Source organism: Heterocephalus glaber, unplaced genomic scaffold (assembly GCF_053883595.1).
Source record: "Heterocephalus glaber isolate CG9 unplaced genomic scaffold, H.glaber_assembly_v1.0 deba00001564, whole genome shotgun sequence".
Taxonomy (NCBI): Eukaryota; Metazoa; Chordata; class Mammalia; order Rodentia; family Bathyergidae; genus Heterocephalus; species Heterocephalus glaber.
In genome coordinates, this window is record NW_028258351.1 from 12,042,951 (window position 1) to 12,058,286 (window position 15,336).

A 15,336-nucleotide genomic window follows, 5' to 3' on the forward strand; every position below is an offset into this window, starting at 1 on the left:
CCAATATCACTATTGGGTCTCTCACCCACCCTTGGTTGTTGTTTGCTGTGTTTTGAGGTTTGGATTCACCTGGCATCTTGCCTATATTAAGTGTCACCTGGATCAGAAAGGCCCCTCAAAAAGGAAATGGGGACCTCAACTCACCCTATCACAGAGTAGGAAGTAGGGTCCCTGACTCTGTCACAGAAAATAATTTCAGAATATTTCAGGGTTGGGAGTTTTTATGTGGTCTTGGGGCTGTCTTCAAGATAGGTGATCTAGAATATATATTCCTCCTGTCTGTCAGGTTGCTCATTTGGTGGAATAGGTTTGCATGTGTATGAAGTTTAGAAATATGCTGCCCACTTAATAGTGCTGCTTCCTTGAGGATATAAGTCTGTGGCAGGAAAACTGTAGGCTCAACTTACAGATGAAAAGCATGGGCCTAACCTGAAAGCTGACTGTATCTTCAGGAGCTTCAGGAATCTTTTTGAAGTGAATTTTCTGGAAGGCAAACCGGCATTGAAACTGTAACTTTATGTCCTGAAGTTGCAGTTTTTCCTAAAGGTGCAACTTTAAAATTACCATTTTCCTTTTTGATATCTTTATTTCTTCTATCCTTCCTCATTAAGCACATATTCTACTACTGAGCTACAATTCCTGCCAAGTTCTGCCTTTTGGATCATAGAACCCTGCCAGTGATGGTGAGCAAACCTTTTAGAGCTTTCAATGATACAAACAGCCAGCTGTGGCACACCTGCCACAGGTTTGCCACTACTGAATAGGCTATGACAGATGGAGGAGTCTTATCTAAACTAACTAAGACTTGGCGAATTGTGTGACAGCCTCCTTGCTCCAGACACAGCCACACCAATGAAATTATGTGAATACTACAGCAGGCCATCTATGATATGGCTCTGGTGAGTTGTATTCATGCTGCATTCATGCTTGTATTCATGCTGCAGGGAAGTTTTAAACTTACTCTTTTCCCTACGAAGATCCAACTATTTTATTCCAACAAACTGACAATAGACAAATAACAGGAAGAAGAACAAGCAAATCTTAGTATATCCCTTAACACAGGAATCACACACACATTCAGTGTGAGACTCAAAGAGGGGCAAAGTGTTTGATCCTCACACAGAGCTTAACAAAGGAATAGGGCCTTGGGGTTCTAAGGGGAAAGAAACTGGTGGCTGGAATAGTGAGAGTGAGAATGTACATATTAAGCAAATATTTCCTTGTTATACAAATGAAATCTCCCTGTGGTTGTCTTCTAGGCCAGGTGTCAGACTGCCAATCTCTTCTTCCTATGGAAATGCTTTTCCTAGGCAGAAAGAGTGTCAGAAAAGCCTCTGCCTGTATTTGCTATTTATTAGTGTAGATAGATGCAAATTTCTTTTAAATAAAAGGACATTTTTTCAGAGCTGTTCCTGTGTCTTCAGTTTCTCTAAATAACCAACTGAAAACATGCCCAAGAAATCTATTTGGGATGGGATATTTTACTCTCCCATAATGCCTTCTAATCTTCTCCTTTTATATTTGGGCTGGACTTTATGACTTATTCCTAACAGAATAAGGCAGAAGTGATGGGATGTCACTTCTGAGATTAGGTTATAAAAAGACTGTGGCCTCAGTTTTCCTCACCCTCTCTTTTTCTCAATCACTTGCTCTGGGGGAACCCAGCTGCCCTGTTGTATGATGCCCTAGAAGACAGGAACATATGGCAAGGAACTGAAGTCTCCAGACTATAGCCAAAGATGACTGAGGCCACTTGAGTGAGCTTGGAAATCAGCCATCAGTCCTTGAGATGAATGAATTCCTAGCCTATGGGTTTGTTGCCAACTAGAGTGGGACATTGTCTCATGTAAGATAGAAACTAGACATGAAATAGTTCTGCAATAAAAATACAATGAAAGTTTATTATAGGAAAGAAATACAATTGGTTGCCCTGTAGGCAGAGCAGCCCCAGGAAAAGTCACCAAAGCTGACTACTCCACAGGCAGAACAGTCCCAAACAAAAGGCACATTTCATTTTCATGGGGATTCAGAGGAATGTCATTAACTATTCACGGGTGTTTTGGTTTTTTTTCTCTTCAAAGGGGGCAGAGGTCTGTAGACAGGGTGCAATTTCTTTTAATTTTTTTGGTACCGGGGATCAAACTGGGTCCTTGCACTAGCACAGCAGGCAGCAAAACCACTGCCCCCAATCCCCGGCCCTAGGGTGCAATTTAATTACTGCACAGTCATCAATTTGTGTCCCATCCAAAATGTGTCTAGAATTGTATTACATGTCGCGCCCAGATATTAAAGAAATGAATTATAATGAAGGTTAAGGACAGCTTTCAGTCAGATTTGTTGCCATCTTGGTTCAGCACTCGTTTCATCCAATTTGCCTGCACAACCTATTTCCTTTTCTTAAGGAATATAGCAGCTGCTTGCTTAATTAACAGCCTGATTTATTTCCCTTTCTTATCACCAAAAGTTGCAGCTGCCGGTTAATTTTCTCTCAAGCTGCTACTTCAAAGTCCTGCCTTCCCCTCCAACTTGGTCATAACCTCATGAGGGACCCTGAGCCAGAATCACCCAGCTAATCTGCATCCACATTCCTGTCCCACAGAAACTTTGAGATAATAAATATTTGTTGTTTTAAGCCAATAAGTTTTGATATAATCTATTATGCAGATGATACAGGTTTGCAACTTCTTAAGAAATTTTGCCAGCTGGTTCTCATTCTTAAATGATAAAAATTTGTTACTCCATCATCCTGAAGTAATAAGTTCAGGCTATGCCAGAATGTGAACGAGTCTGAAATGATAAATAGAATAAAGTGCCACTGCATACTTCTCCCTCACATACGTAGCACATACATTCCAAAAGCTGATTTACATTTAGAATATCAGCTATTTCCTTCCTATGCAGAAAGGAAGTATCTTCTAGGATTTACACATAATAGTAATTGTTTTTCATGAAATTATGAAATGTATATTTGGTCTTCCTCCCTGCTTCCTCACATACAACTCCTAAAATACCTGTAATTTTCAAAGTGATAAATATCTACTCTGTGTTAATGAAATGACTAGTGGCTGGCAAGTCTAGTTACCTTTAGGAGGCAGGTTGTTTACAGGAAGGACCAAAGCAAGATCAGAGGGTTGGAACTTCTTGATCCCAGCCCCCAACCTCCATGGTGGGTGTAGGCTAGAAGGACTGAAGGATAAGTCAATCATCAATGGCCAATGATTTAATCAATCATGGTCACATAAAAGGCCTCCATAAAAACTCAAAAGGACAAGGTGTGGTATTTCTAAATACCTGAACATATGGAGATTCCTGGAGAGTGGCACATGTGGAAGCTCTGCATCCCTTCCCCCATACTTTTTCTATCCTTCACTTAATCTGGTGTTCATCAGTATTTTATTTTATTTTATTTTTGGTACCAGGGATCGAACTCTGGTCCTTGCGCTTGCGCAGCAGGCAGCTAAACCACTGAGCTAAATCCCCAGCCCACGTTTTTCTTTTTTTTTTTTTTTTTTGGTACCAGGGATCAAACTTGGGACCTTGTGCTTTCGAGGCAGGTACTGGAACCACTGAGCTAAATCCCCAGCCCTCATCAGTATTTTTTTAATTCTGTGCTGGAGATAGAACTCCAAGAGCCTCAGCACCATTAGTGTCCATTTTGAGGCATGTAGTCTTGTAACAGGAATTAGTGAGATAGAAGTTAAGATTCCATTAGGCAATAAGGATAGCAGCCCCAAAATGAAGTCAGAAAGCCCAAATAGAGTCTGCTAAGTCACAACCCACCAGGAATCTTACAAAAACATCTGCCAGGTGTCCTTCCGGTCTCTGAGACTTCCTCAGAGAATGATCAGGTGGGCTATTGGCTCAAGGATGCATGGGCCCTGCGTGGGCACCACATGGACACTACATAGATTGGACCCTAAAAAATATACAGTCTCCTATATTATATAGAGATTATATTTCTTACACATCAGCCAGAGCTCCCTTCTAAAACCTTTAAAAGCCTGTAGACAAAGATCCCCGTGGGTATCCTACTTAGAACCCCTTCCCGCCTAGTGGGAACTTTACTTTCTTCCCTTTATATCTTTTATTTTCTTGCCTTTGTATCCTTTAAGTAAACTTGCTTTCACTCTACCTCCTCTGTCTACTTCATTCTTTGTCACCATGAAATATAACCGCTTTGTTCCAGTAACATCCATGAAATGTAACTCCTTTGTTCCAGTAACATCCATTCTTTGCATGAGGCTATTAAGTTAACCCACCAACATTTGTTGAAAATACTCCTCTTTCCCCCACTGAAGGTTTTGGTACTCTTGTTGAAAATGAATTGACAAAAAAAAAAAAGAGAGAGACAGAGAGAGGGCTCAGTTCCGGAGGCTAAATTCCATTACATTGATCTATGTTATGGTTTGGATGTGATATGTCCCCAAATAGGCTCACTGTGTTGAAGGCTTGGTTGCTGATGAGCTTTTGTGAAGTGAGTGGAGTATGAGGGTTCTAACTTCATCAGGGAAGTAATCCATTAAGGAGATCATAATCGAGGTCATTACTGAGGAGGTGAGGCCTATTTGAAGGAAGTGGGTCACAGGGGCATTTACTTAGGGACTAGCTCGTCCCCATCTTCTTCCGCTTTTATTTATTCATTTTTATTTTTATTAGTACATATTTTCAGTCCATAACATTACATTCATCATTTGGAGATGGTATGTGCACATAACACTGTTCTTAATTCTTTTCCCTTCCCTCCCTCCTCATTTCCTTCATCTCTTGGTCCTCTTCCCATTTGAAAAAGATTTATCTCTCTGCCTATTATCTGTCTTTTATTTTGCTCTTTAATTTATTTCTACTTTTAGTTTCTCATACAGGAGAAATCATGCAATATTTAAATTTGTGTGCCTGATTTATTTCACTTAACATTTTGGTCTCAAGGTGCATCCATTTTCCTACATATGACTCAAGCTTATCTTTATGACAGAGTAGTACTCCATTGTGTGTAAATACCCTATCTTCTTTATCCATTCATCTGCTGATGGATGTTCAGGCTACTTCAAAGATTTAGCTATTATGAATTGTGCTGCTATGTACATGGGTATGCATGTATCACTGTAATATAATGTTTTTAACTCTTTCAGTAAGATAGCTAGAAGGGGAATAGCTGGATTGAATGGAATTTCTGGTTTTAGTTTTTTGAGGAATCTCCATACTGATTTCCATAGTGGTTGTACTAGTTTACATTCCCACCAACAATATAGAAAGGTTCCTTTCTCCCCCACAGCCTCACCAGCATTTGTTATTTGATTTCTTGATGGTGGCCACTCTTTCTGATGTAGGCAGAACCTCAGTATTGCTATAATTTGCATTTCTCTAATGACCAGCAGTGTCAAGCATTTTTAATATATTTATTGGCCATTTGTACTTCTATGAAGTGTCTATTCATTTCACTTGCCCTTTTTTTTTTTTTTTTTTTTGGTACTGGGGATTGAACTCAGGACCTTGTGCTTGCCAGGCAGGCACAGTGCCACTGAGCTAAATCCCAGGCCCACTTGCCCATTTTTTGATTGGGTCTTTTATCTTGAGGCATCTAATTTTTTGAATTCTTTATATATTCTAGATATTAGTCCTCTGAGGACCAGTAAAAAAATTTTTTTCCATTTTGTAGGTTTTCTTTTCACTCTGTTGATTGTTTCTTTTGCTGTGCAGAAGCTTTTAAATTTGATATGACTCTGCTTGTAGATTCATGGTACTATTTCCTGTGCAACTGGGGTTTTATTCAGAAAGTCCTTGCCTGCACAGTTTCTGAGCACACCACAAGGTGGGCTTGCTTCTCACCACAGAGAACAGGGCTGCATCCTTCCTGGCCTGAGCTCAGACCTCTCAGGGATTCTATATTTAGCCTGCAGACTCTCTGTAACTGTCTCCTGTGGCTGTCTCCCACTCAGTCACTATGGGAAAGTTACTCTGGGAACCCTGAAGTTATTCTTTAGTTGTTCAGCGTCTCAGTCTTAAATAATCAACCCTTTCCTGAAACAGCCCCTGATCAAGCATTCTCTGGCAATATGGCAGGCATCACTCTGGATTTTCTCTCTCCCTGTTGCCTGCCATGTGCAAGGAGCCACCTCAGAGAAAAACCTCATGCTGCTTTTGCCGTTCACAACAGCCATGGGCTCCTCCTTCCCAGTCTGCCATTTCTCCCTCGATTGTCTAGTTCTGGGGGACTCACCTGGCATCTGTGAAGTCAGGTTTCCCTTTAGGAGCCAGTGAGCTTCCAGACTAGTTCATTCTTTTTTCTGTACAGCGGTACATTTCCTCAAATTCTCTGAAGCTTCAATTTTCATGTCAGTTCCTTTCCAATTCCCAGAGACCTACCGTTTTTTTCTCTTCTCCAAATTGTCACTTTCCAGGTTTCTGGACCTTGGGTCTCAGAGAGGCAGAACTTTGCTGCTAATAGGTACTCCACCCCCTCACCCCCACCACCAAAATATTCCTAATTTTTTTGGTCTCACTTGCTTGGAATTCAATGTTGGAAGGGCTGAGTATGTAGAACACTTGCCTAGCATGTGCAGGCCCCTGAGTTTAATACCAAGCACAGCAAAAGCAAAATAAAGGCTGGCCTGGATTGTAGCCCAGAAGTATAGCACTTGCCTAGCATGTAGGAGGTCCTGGGTTCAATTCCCAGTTCTTAAAAATAACAGTACTACTACTAAGTAATAGTTGGGGGAAGGAGGGTGTATTTCTACTCTTGTCTTTGTGACTTCTTAATACTTCCCAGTGGTGAGAACATAGAAAGCTCCATTCACTGTTAAGAGACGACCTTTGGAGGGCCGGGGATTTAGCTCAGTGGTGCTGCTGCATGCTGCTCAAGGTCCCAAATTCGATCCCCTGTAAAAAAAAAAAAAAAAAAAGAGAGAGAGAGACAACCTTTGGAACAAGTCTAAGGCTGCTCAGGAATTCAACAGTCAGAAGGCAGAAGGCAGTCTTGTGTTGAAGTTGTAATTAAGAGTTAACACATTGGGGGCCGGGGATTTAGCTCAGTAGTTTCACTGCCTGCTGTGCAAGTGCAAGGACCTGAGTTTGATCCCTGGTACCAAAAAAAAAAAAAAGAGTTTACACATTGTTTTTTCCATAGACCATATATTTATTAGGGTTGTTTTTGGACAAACTAATGGAAGTTATGTAAAAATGGTAACTATACCCCCCACACAGACACATCAAGCCATCCTGTAGCATATATAATTCAGACATACAAGGATCAGATTTTAGCTAAACCATTTGATTTTGTTATGTAATCTTAGGAAAATTAGTTATACTTTCTAATTCTCAATTTCTTTGTCTAGAAAATGGAGACACACCTCTATAGGATCCTTATAAGAGTTAAAGAGACAATGAAAATAAAACAAATAGGGCTGGGGATTTATTCACTGGCACCATGCCTGCCTCACAAGTGCAAGGTCCTGAATTTGATCCCTGGTACCAAAAAAAGAAGGCGGGGGGGAGAAGAGAGAGAAAATAGGACAAATAGAGCAGAGGTCTAAGTCAGCATTGATAATCATTGGAGAATATTGTTAATATTTCCTGATAGCCTGTTTCCTGGCTACCAGATTGTTTTGTTTTGTTTGGAATTGGCCAATCCGTTTTTCACTCTAGGTTTTGAACCACCTATGCCTCCCAGTTTTCTTTCATATTCAGCACCCAACTAGTGGCATTGTTTTTGAGTGTCTGATCTACCCTAAAGCAGCACGTATCATCTTGAACTTGCTATGCTGTTGGCTGCAAGCTGTTTTAGAAATGTATATCCGCCTTTATCATAATTAGCTGTGACAAGTTGGTTTGAAGCAGGGCAAAGTAGCCAATTGTTCCTGGAATTTCACTACTTAGGGTCAAACCCATTCACTTCCACCTTCTGTAGTTAGTGACTTTGGAGACCTTATGATACTAACCTCTACCTCAGTTTCATCTTTTATTAAATGGAGATATTAATAGTATTATTTCACAGAGCTCTGAGGATTAAATAAATGAACATTTATTTCATGCAGAGGACAAGGGGTGAGCTCTGTAGTGTTTGCTCTTATTATTTTTCATCCTGGATTCAACCACACACATTGAGATATGAGGACACAAAGAAGAAAAACCACAACACAGAACTGAGATCCTGAGGTCAGCCTGTGTGCAGCAGAATGGCTGGCTGAGACCAGAATGAGTTCCTGAGTTGTTCTCTCATCTCAGGAGGAGAGGCAGCCCAAAGCCTACAGGATGGGTGGTTATGAAGGCCTCAGCAGTGCCAAGGAGAAGGGAGTGCAGACTGGGGCAGTGGTGGTATCAAGAAAGAGATTGGACTTTATCAATGGATAAATGGACAACAGACAGATAAGGAGGGTTTGCTGGCAGGAGGGTGGAAAGATCTAGTGGTGCTTTAGAACAGTGGTGTCTAAAGAGGGTGTATGAGCTTTTTCCTGGAAATGTATAAGATGCCATCCTGGGGTACACAAAAATTACTACACTTTCTATTTATCTGGCTTTTAAAATAATTAAACTTTACTGATACTTAATATATTTATTTTTTAAATAATTAAACTTTATACTGATACCTGATATTTGAAGTGATGCTTGTAGCCATGCTTATCTGTCTATGAGGTTAAGTGTCATAAGGGGCAAGAGGAGTCTCCTGAGAGGAATTTGTGTGCTGCAGGTGTCATTAAAATTACATTTATAGGGCCGGGGATTTAGCTCAGTGATTCCGCTGCCTGCCTTGCAAGCACAAGGTCCCAAGTTTGATCCCCAGTACCAAAAAAAGATTACATTTATAAAGACAAGCAAACAAAGGAAAACACATAAAAATAATTTAAATAGTAGAAGCAGGGCCGGAAGATGTAGCTCAGTGATGGAATGGACGCTTAGCATCTGCAAGGCCTTGGGTTCAATTCCTAGCACCCCCCTCCAAAAAAAGTAGGATCTTTATACTGTGTTAGGAGATGGGGAGATACCATAAAAATCAATCATACCACAGGTTCGCAGAGGGGACTTAAAATGGAGATGAAGGACTTAGAGAATTGTCAACTTAAAGATAAATTGCAGATTTTTTTCCTCTCACAAAAACACTAGTGTTCCAAAATTTTTGACCTTTTCTGTTATTACAAATAACTTTTTTAAAAAACCTGCTATGGGGCTAGGGTTGTAGCTTAGCAGCAGAGCACTTATCTAGCATACACCAAGCTTTTGGTTTGATCCCCAATACTGCAAACAACAACAACAAAAACCCCCCAAAACTATGCTACTACTAGATCTTAAAATAATAAACACATATAATCAGTACATTTCAGGAAAAGACATGAAAAGTAACTGCTTTTGCAAAGAAATTCTTTTTATTGAGAAAGCATTTTAAAAATGAATGCCTGAAAATGTTTCTATCACTATTCCTGAAAATTATATAACTGTATCTTTACTTATGAAACATTTATATCTGTATACTTTTTAAAACTTGGAGTCTTTTAACTTATTAATATTTCAGACATACATTTACAATACATTTGTATTAGCTTGCAAGAATACCTCTTTAACATCACTAAATTTATTGGCTGAATTTCCAAGGAAATTGAATATAAGGATTTCAGTAATATGTTAGGTGGAAATGAATATTAGGATTTAGTAATACACTTATGGAGCATTTGGTACTTATAACTTTGAGAATATCTTTGTCAGCTATGATGACAATTAAAACCTATTTTCAAAATAAACTGAAATTAGAACATACTTGTGAATCACTGCATGACAAATTGTTAAACTAATATTTTTAAAAAACAGTGGAACATATCCAATTATAGGGAGAACAGAAATGTTTAGATCTCTAAGAAATAAAAAAATTAAATTAAAGATAGTTTCCTTTTTATTTCTTCTTACCTTCATATTTTATATGTATACAATTTACATTCAATCATATGTGGACATGATTTAGAAATAAATGTATATACTAGAGATTGATGCTCAAGCATTTTTATTGATAGAGTGTGCTTTCTTTCCAAAGTGGTTGGAGAGCATTGATTCAGAAGGACAAATCTGGGCCTAAATATGAAATAAAAAGAGGAAAGGGCAAAAAGATGAAGAAAGGGAGACAAGAGACCAGTCAGTTATTCCTGCAATGCAACTCTCCAGGCCAGTGATAATAAGAGGCTGAACTAGGGTAGTGAAATTGTGAATGGGAAGGAACAGATGCAAAAGAATGACATAATGAGAAGACAGAAGCAGTAAGCCTTGACAACTATGGTGGCTAGAAAGAAAGGGGGCACAGGAGTATTGATTACTGAATCGAGGACAAGAAAATGTTATTACAGGATAAAACAATAAACTTTGTTTTAAATATGCTGAACTTAAGTGCCTTTTGGTACATTCAGTGAAAAGAGCTAAGATGCAGTTGAAAAAAGAAACTGATGAGAGTGATTAAAAATTACTTTTCAGAGAAGGTTTACAGCCCGTATATTTTATAATTTTAACATACTTTATTATAAAGATAATATCATATCATGGGAACCAACAGATTTGACTTCTTAAAATATGAATACCATTTGGAGGCATACACATTTCTTTTTTTTTTCTCCCTTAGGACTCCCTACCATGACAGGAGATGAGTAAAAGAGTGAATTAATGTGTGGACATCATGTTGGAAATTCAAGTTCCAAGCCTACTTTACCATTTAGTGGTAATGCAACTTGAGATTTACTTAGTCCCCTCATTATAAATGATGGCATAATACTAATTTTATTTAGTTATTGTGAGAATTAGATGAGCCAATATATGTAAAGTGTTTATAGATTTGCTTTGTATAGTTAAGCGTTACATAAAAATTTGTTCTAGGATCTGAGTTATTGGCTTATGCTTGTAATTCCAGCTACTCAGTAGGCTGAGTCAGGAAGATTGCAAGTTGAAGGCCAGCCTGTGAAATTTGGCAAAATAAAAAAATGCCGAAATGTAACTCAGTGGTAAAGTGCCCCTGGACTCGATCGTCTAAAAAAAACCAAGTTCTTTGGGAGGGGGTCTGTCTCAGTGGTAGAACACTTACCTAACACTCACAAGGCTCTGGGTTCAATGCCCCAGCACTGCCAGAAAATGGATGAATGAATGAGTAAATGAATGAATGAATGAATAAATAAATAACATCAGTTCTAATTGTCTGATCATTGTATTTCTTGAAAAATGAATTAGCTACTGGGTTATTTTTTTTTTTTTTTGGTACTGGGGATTACTGGGTAATTTTTAATCTCAGCCTCCTACATCATAGTCTACACATTTACACACACAAACACACACACACACACACACAATAAAGATCATTCACAAAGATTTTAGTACCTGAGACCTGAATGAAAAAAAACATTAAAATTCCCATAGTTGGATAATATCTATAATAATTATCATTATCCTTACATCCATATAGGATTTTGCAGTCTCAAAAATAAATAATATTAATAAAAACAAGGGAAATTTACCATATATATATATTTGGTGTCTTCAAGGTGGAGAATAGAGCAAATGAAAATTATTCAAAGTTAAACATTCACTCCCCTGAAATGAAGAATAGAATGTGCAAAATTAAAGGATATAGGAAAAATTAACAAAAATGTATGGAAACATGACATAGCCACATGAAGTGACTAAAGCTGGGTAAATGATCCTACAAGGAGATTGGCAGAGAATGCAAGTCATTTGTAATAAGATAAATCTGGATTCAAACTTAATTCACAGTCATGGTCTATTCCAGAAGATTATAGAGCAATGTTTACAGAATTCAAAGGAGAAATAAGTGCGAACCAACAATTTTATACTCGGCTAAATTTCTGCTTGTGTATAAAGGCATTCAAAAACTAAACTCAAACACCCAAAAGTTTACCTCAGGTCAAGCACACATAAACATTTTTTAGAAAAGTTACCTGACTAAAAAAGAAAGAAAGAAAAGTTACCTGCTTAGGTAGTCCAGCCAATTAAGATATTTCACAATGAAAAATTAGGGAATGGACAAAATATATTCAGTCATGAAGGAAGGAATAAATCTAGGAATGGGGCAAAACAATTACAGATATTACAAGCAAGGACTCACATATTTAAACAAGGAAGAAGAACTGCCAAGCAAACTGAAGTAGACATACATATGGTGGTGTGGCCCAGCACAAGATGTTAGAATCTACTGGTATTAAATAGTGTGAGGAGGGCATCCATGGCGGGGAGTGACCAAGTATGTTGTCCTAGAATCTGAGCAGAATACAGTACCTGTTGTGTTGGAAGACGGCCTCAGTGCAAAGAGTGGGAGGCTGCTCAGGGGAAGGAGGGTGTTCATGTGATGGGGTGGGGGGTCATTGCAGAGTGCAAGAGTTTAAGCCAGATGAAGAAGATGTCCATGCATAAGGGTAACTGAGTGATAGTGTCAGAGCCCAAGCAGAGTGAGGAGGGGCATCCGCATGAGAGCACAACCTGGTATAGGGTAAAAGAACTTGAGCACAGTGAAGAGGGAATCCCCATGGAGGGATATAAAAGTCTTTTGTGTGTGTGGACTGGAGGTGTAGCTCAGCGGAAGCTCACCTGCCTAGCATGTGCAAAATCCTGAGTTCAACCTCTAGCCACATACACAAGGTTTTTTTGGACTTCTTGGCCATTGTTCTGAAAGTGTGTGGTTGTTTTAAAAAATGTCTCAACATATCAAACCCCCTCCCCCCATATTACAGATAATTACCTAGGGGGGAAACAACATAGAAAATATATTTGAAGATATATAGATACGTGTATAGATAGATAGATAGATAATGTGTGTGTGTGTATATATATATATATATATATATATGTGATAGATGACAGGTAGATAGAGATAGAAATGCTAAGAGTACCATATTAACCATATGGCTGATTTCATTCAGCTCTGTCTTGCATTTCAAATACATAATTTTGGATATAACATTAAGGAATTTTGTCATACTAATTTAATAAAGCATTTTAACATTACTTAAAGAATATAAAGTGAGAAAACTATGTAACCCTGAGAACTCTTAGGCCACCTCAAATTGGAATGCCTACGCACTTGTTCCTCAATACTACCTAACAGAAACATGATGCATAATCACTGCGCAGATTTCCAGAATTTTCTGGGACTCCATAGCGAAAGTTGAGCCTTGGAACAAACTTTGAATTTCTTTGTGCTCTCATACTTGTTAACTGGGGAAAGGAGGGGTATACTTGAATTGAACCCAGGGCCTCCCACAGTCGAGGCAAGCACTATCACTGAGTCTCACCCCCATACCTTGCCACACAGACTCAGCCTCTGAGTTGTATCAAGTTTGGGTTATTTCACTTCCTGCCTTCTGGTAAGCTACAGTTGCACAAGCTACCAGTGGGAAAGCTGTGTCATATTAAAGCCATGCACATTAGGACGTAAGTGTGGGGAGCCACAAGTGCACTATCTGAATGTATGTCAGGGTAAGGATGTCATATTTTCCCACCCATCACCCATTCTCTGCTGAATGCTGAGTCCTTATTTCAACAACTGTCTGCGCAACATTTTGCCTTTCTACACTTGAATGAAAGCTTGCTTTAGGGCCAGGGATTTAGCTCAGTAACGCTACACCTGCCTGGCAAGCATAAGATTCTGAGTTTGATTCCCGGCTGGGGTGGGGGGGAGAAAGTTTGCAGTTTGCTTTAAGGATACAGAAAATGTCATTTTAGGTCAAATTAATGGTATCATAAGGTCAGGGCTTTTGTCACTGTGGTACCAGCAACCCACTTAGTACTGGTAGCGATTCCAAATTCTGGTTTCCAAACTGGTGCTAATGGAAAGAATTTTTAAATCATTAATTTCTGATGAAATTTAAAATAGCTGGGTATGTGGAGCATGCTTATAATCCCAGCTGCTTGGAAGGCTGAAGCAGGAGAACAGCAAGTTCAAGACAAGGCCAGCCTGGAAAAATATAGCAAGTTCCTGTCTCAATACGAATAAACAAACCAGTGTAGATCATATCCAAATGCTATTTTGGGGGAAGAAACCGTTTTTATTCTGAGACTATGTCCCACACACTTTATTAGTTTAAAAAATATCCTACCTTGCAGGTGGCACTAGATGGTGAGTGGTTTGTTGTTTTTCAGTGTCCTTGTTTGGCAAAGTAAAAAGTAGGCAATTTAATGTCAGTCCCTATGTAACTGTTTTCAATACTTTTTTTTAAAACCTGTGGTAAAATACATATAACTTAAAATTTATCATCTTAACCACTTTTAAATATACAGTTTAGTGGTATTAAGTATATTCATTGTTGTGTAACCTTCACCATCTCCAGAACTCTGGTCATCCTGCAAAACTGAAATTTCATACCCATTAAACAATAATTCTCCCTTCTCCACTTCTCAACCCCTCTAGGCCCTGGCCGCCATCATTCTAACTCTCTGTCTGCACGAGTTTAACTCCACCAGGTAACTCATAAAAAGAGTGGTGTACAATATTTTCTTCTGTGTCTGGACTATTTTAGTTAGCATAACATTCTCAAGGTTCATTCCTATTGTAGCATATGTTAGAATTTTCCTTTCTTTTTAAGACTAAACAATATTCCACTGTATGTATGGACAACATTTTGTTTATCCACTTATCTGTCTATAGACACTTATGTTGCTGCCACTTTTTGAACATTCTGAATAATAGTACTATGAATATGGGTGTATCAATATCCTTTTATGTTCTAAAAAGTTGAGAGATGATTCATATAAAATAAAATGCACAGATTTTAAATGAGCAGTTTGATGAGTTTTGGCAAATATATTGATCAATGTAATCACCACCTTAATTAAAATATAGAATAGTTATTATCCCAGAAAGTTCCCTTATTCCTCCTTTCAGTCAATCTGTCCTCTCAAACTACATTTAGGATTTTTTAAAATCACTATAGATTAGTTTTTCTTTGTATACTTAATATAAGTGGAATTGTGTGGAATTCTATGAACTACTTTGTGTCTGGCTCCTTTGGCTCAATGTTTTTGGATTCAGCCACATTGTTATTAATTCATTCCTTTCAATTGCCAAGTATTATGCCATTGCATGATATATACAAGTTTTAAAATCTAACCACATTTGGTTTGCTTCCAGTTTTAGACTATTATGAACAAAGCTGTTACAAATTTTGGGGGAGAGGGGTGCCAGGGATTGAACCCAGAACCTTGTGTATGCTATGTGAATGCTCTACCACTGAACTACACCCCAGACCCTTGACCGTTCCTAATTATGTTTTTGTGGACATACATCTTCATTTTTCTTGAGTAAATGAGCAGTGGAATTGTTCTCATCAGAGAGTTATATGTGTAACTTTATTTTAAAATGCCTAA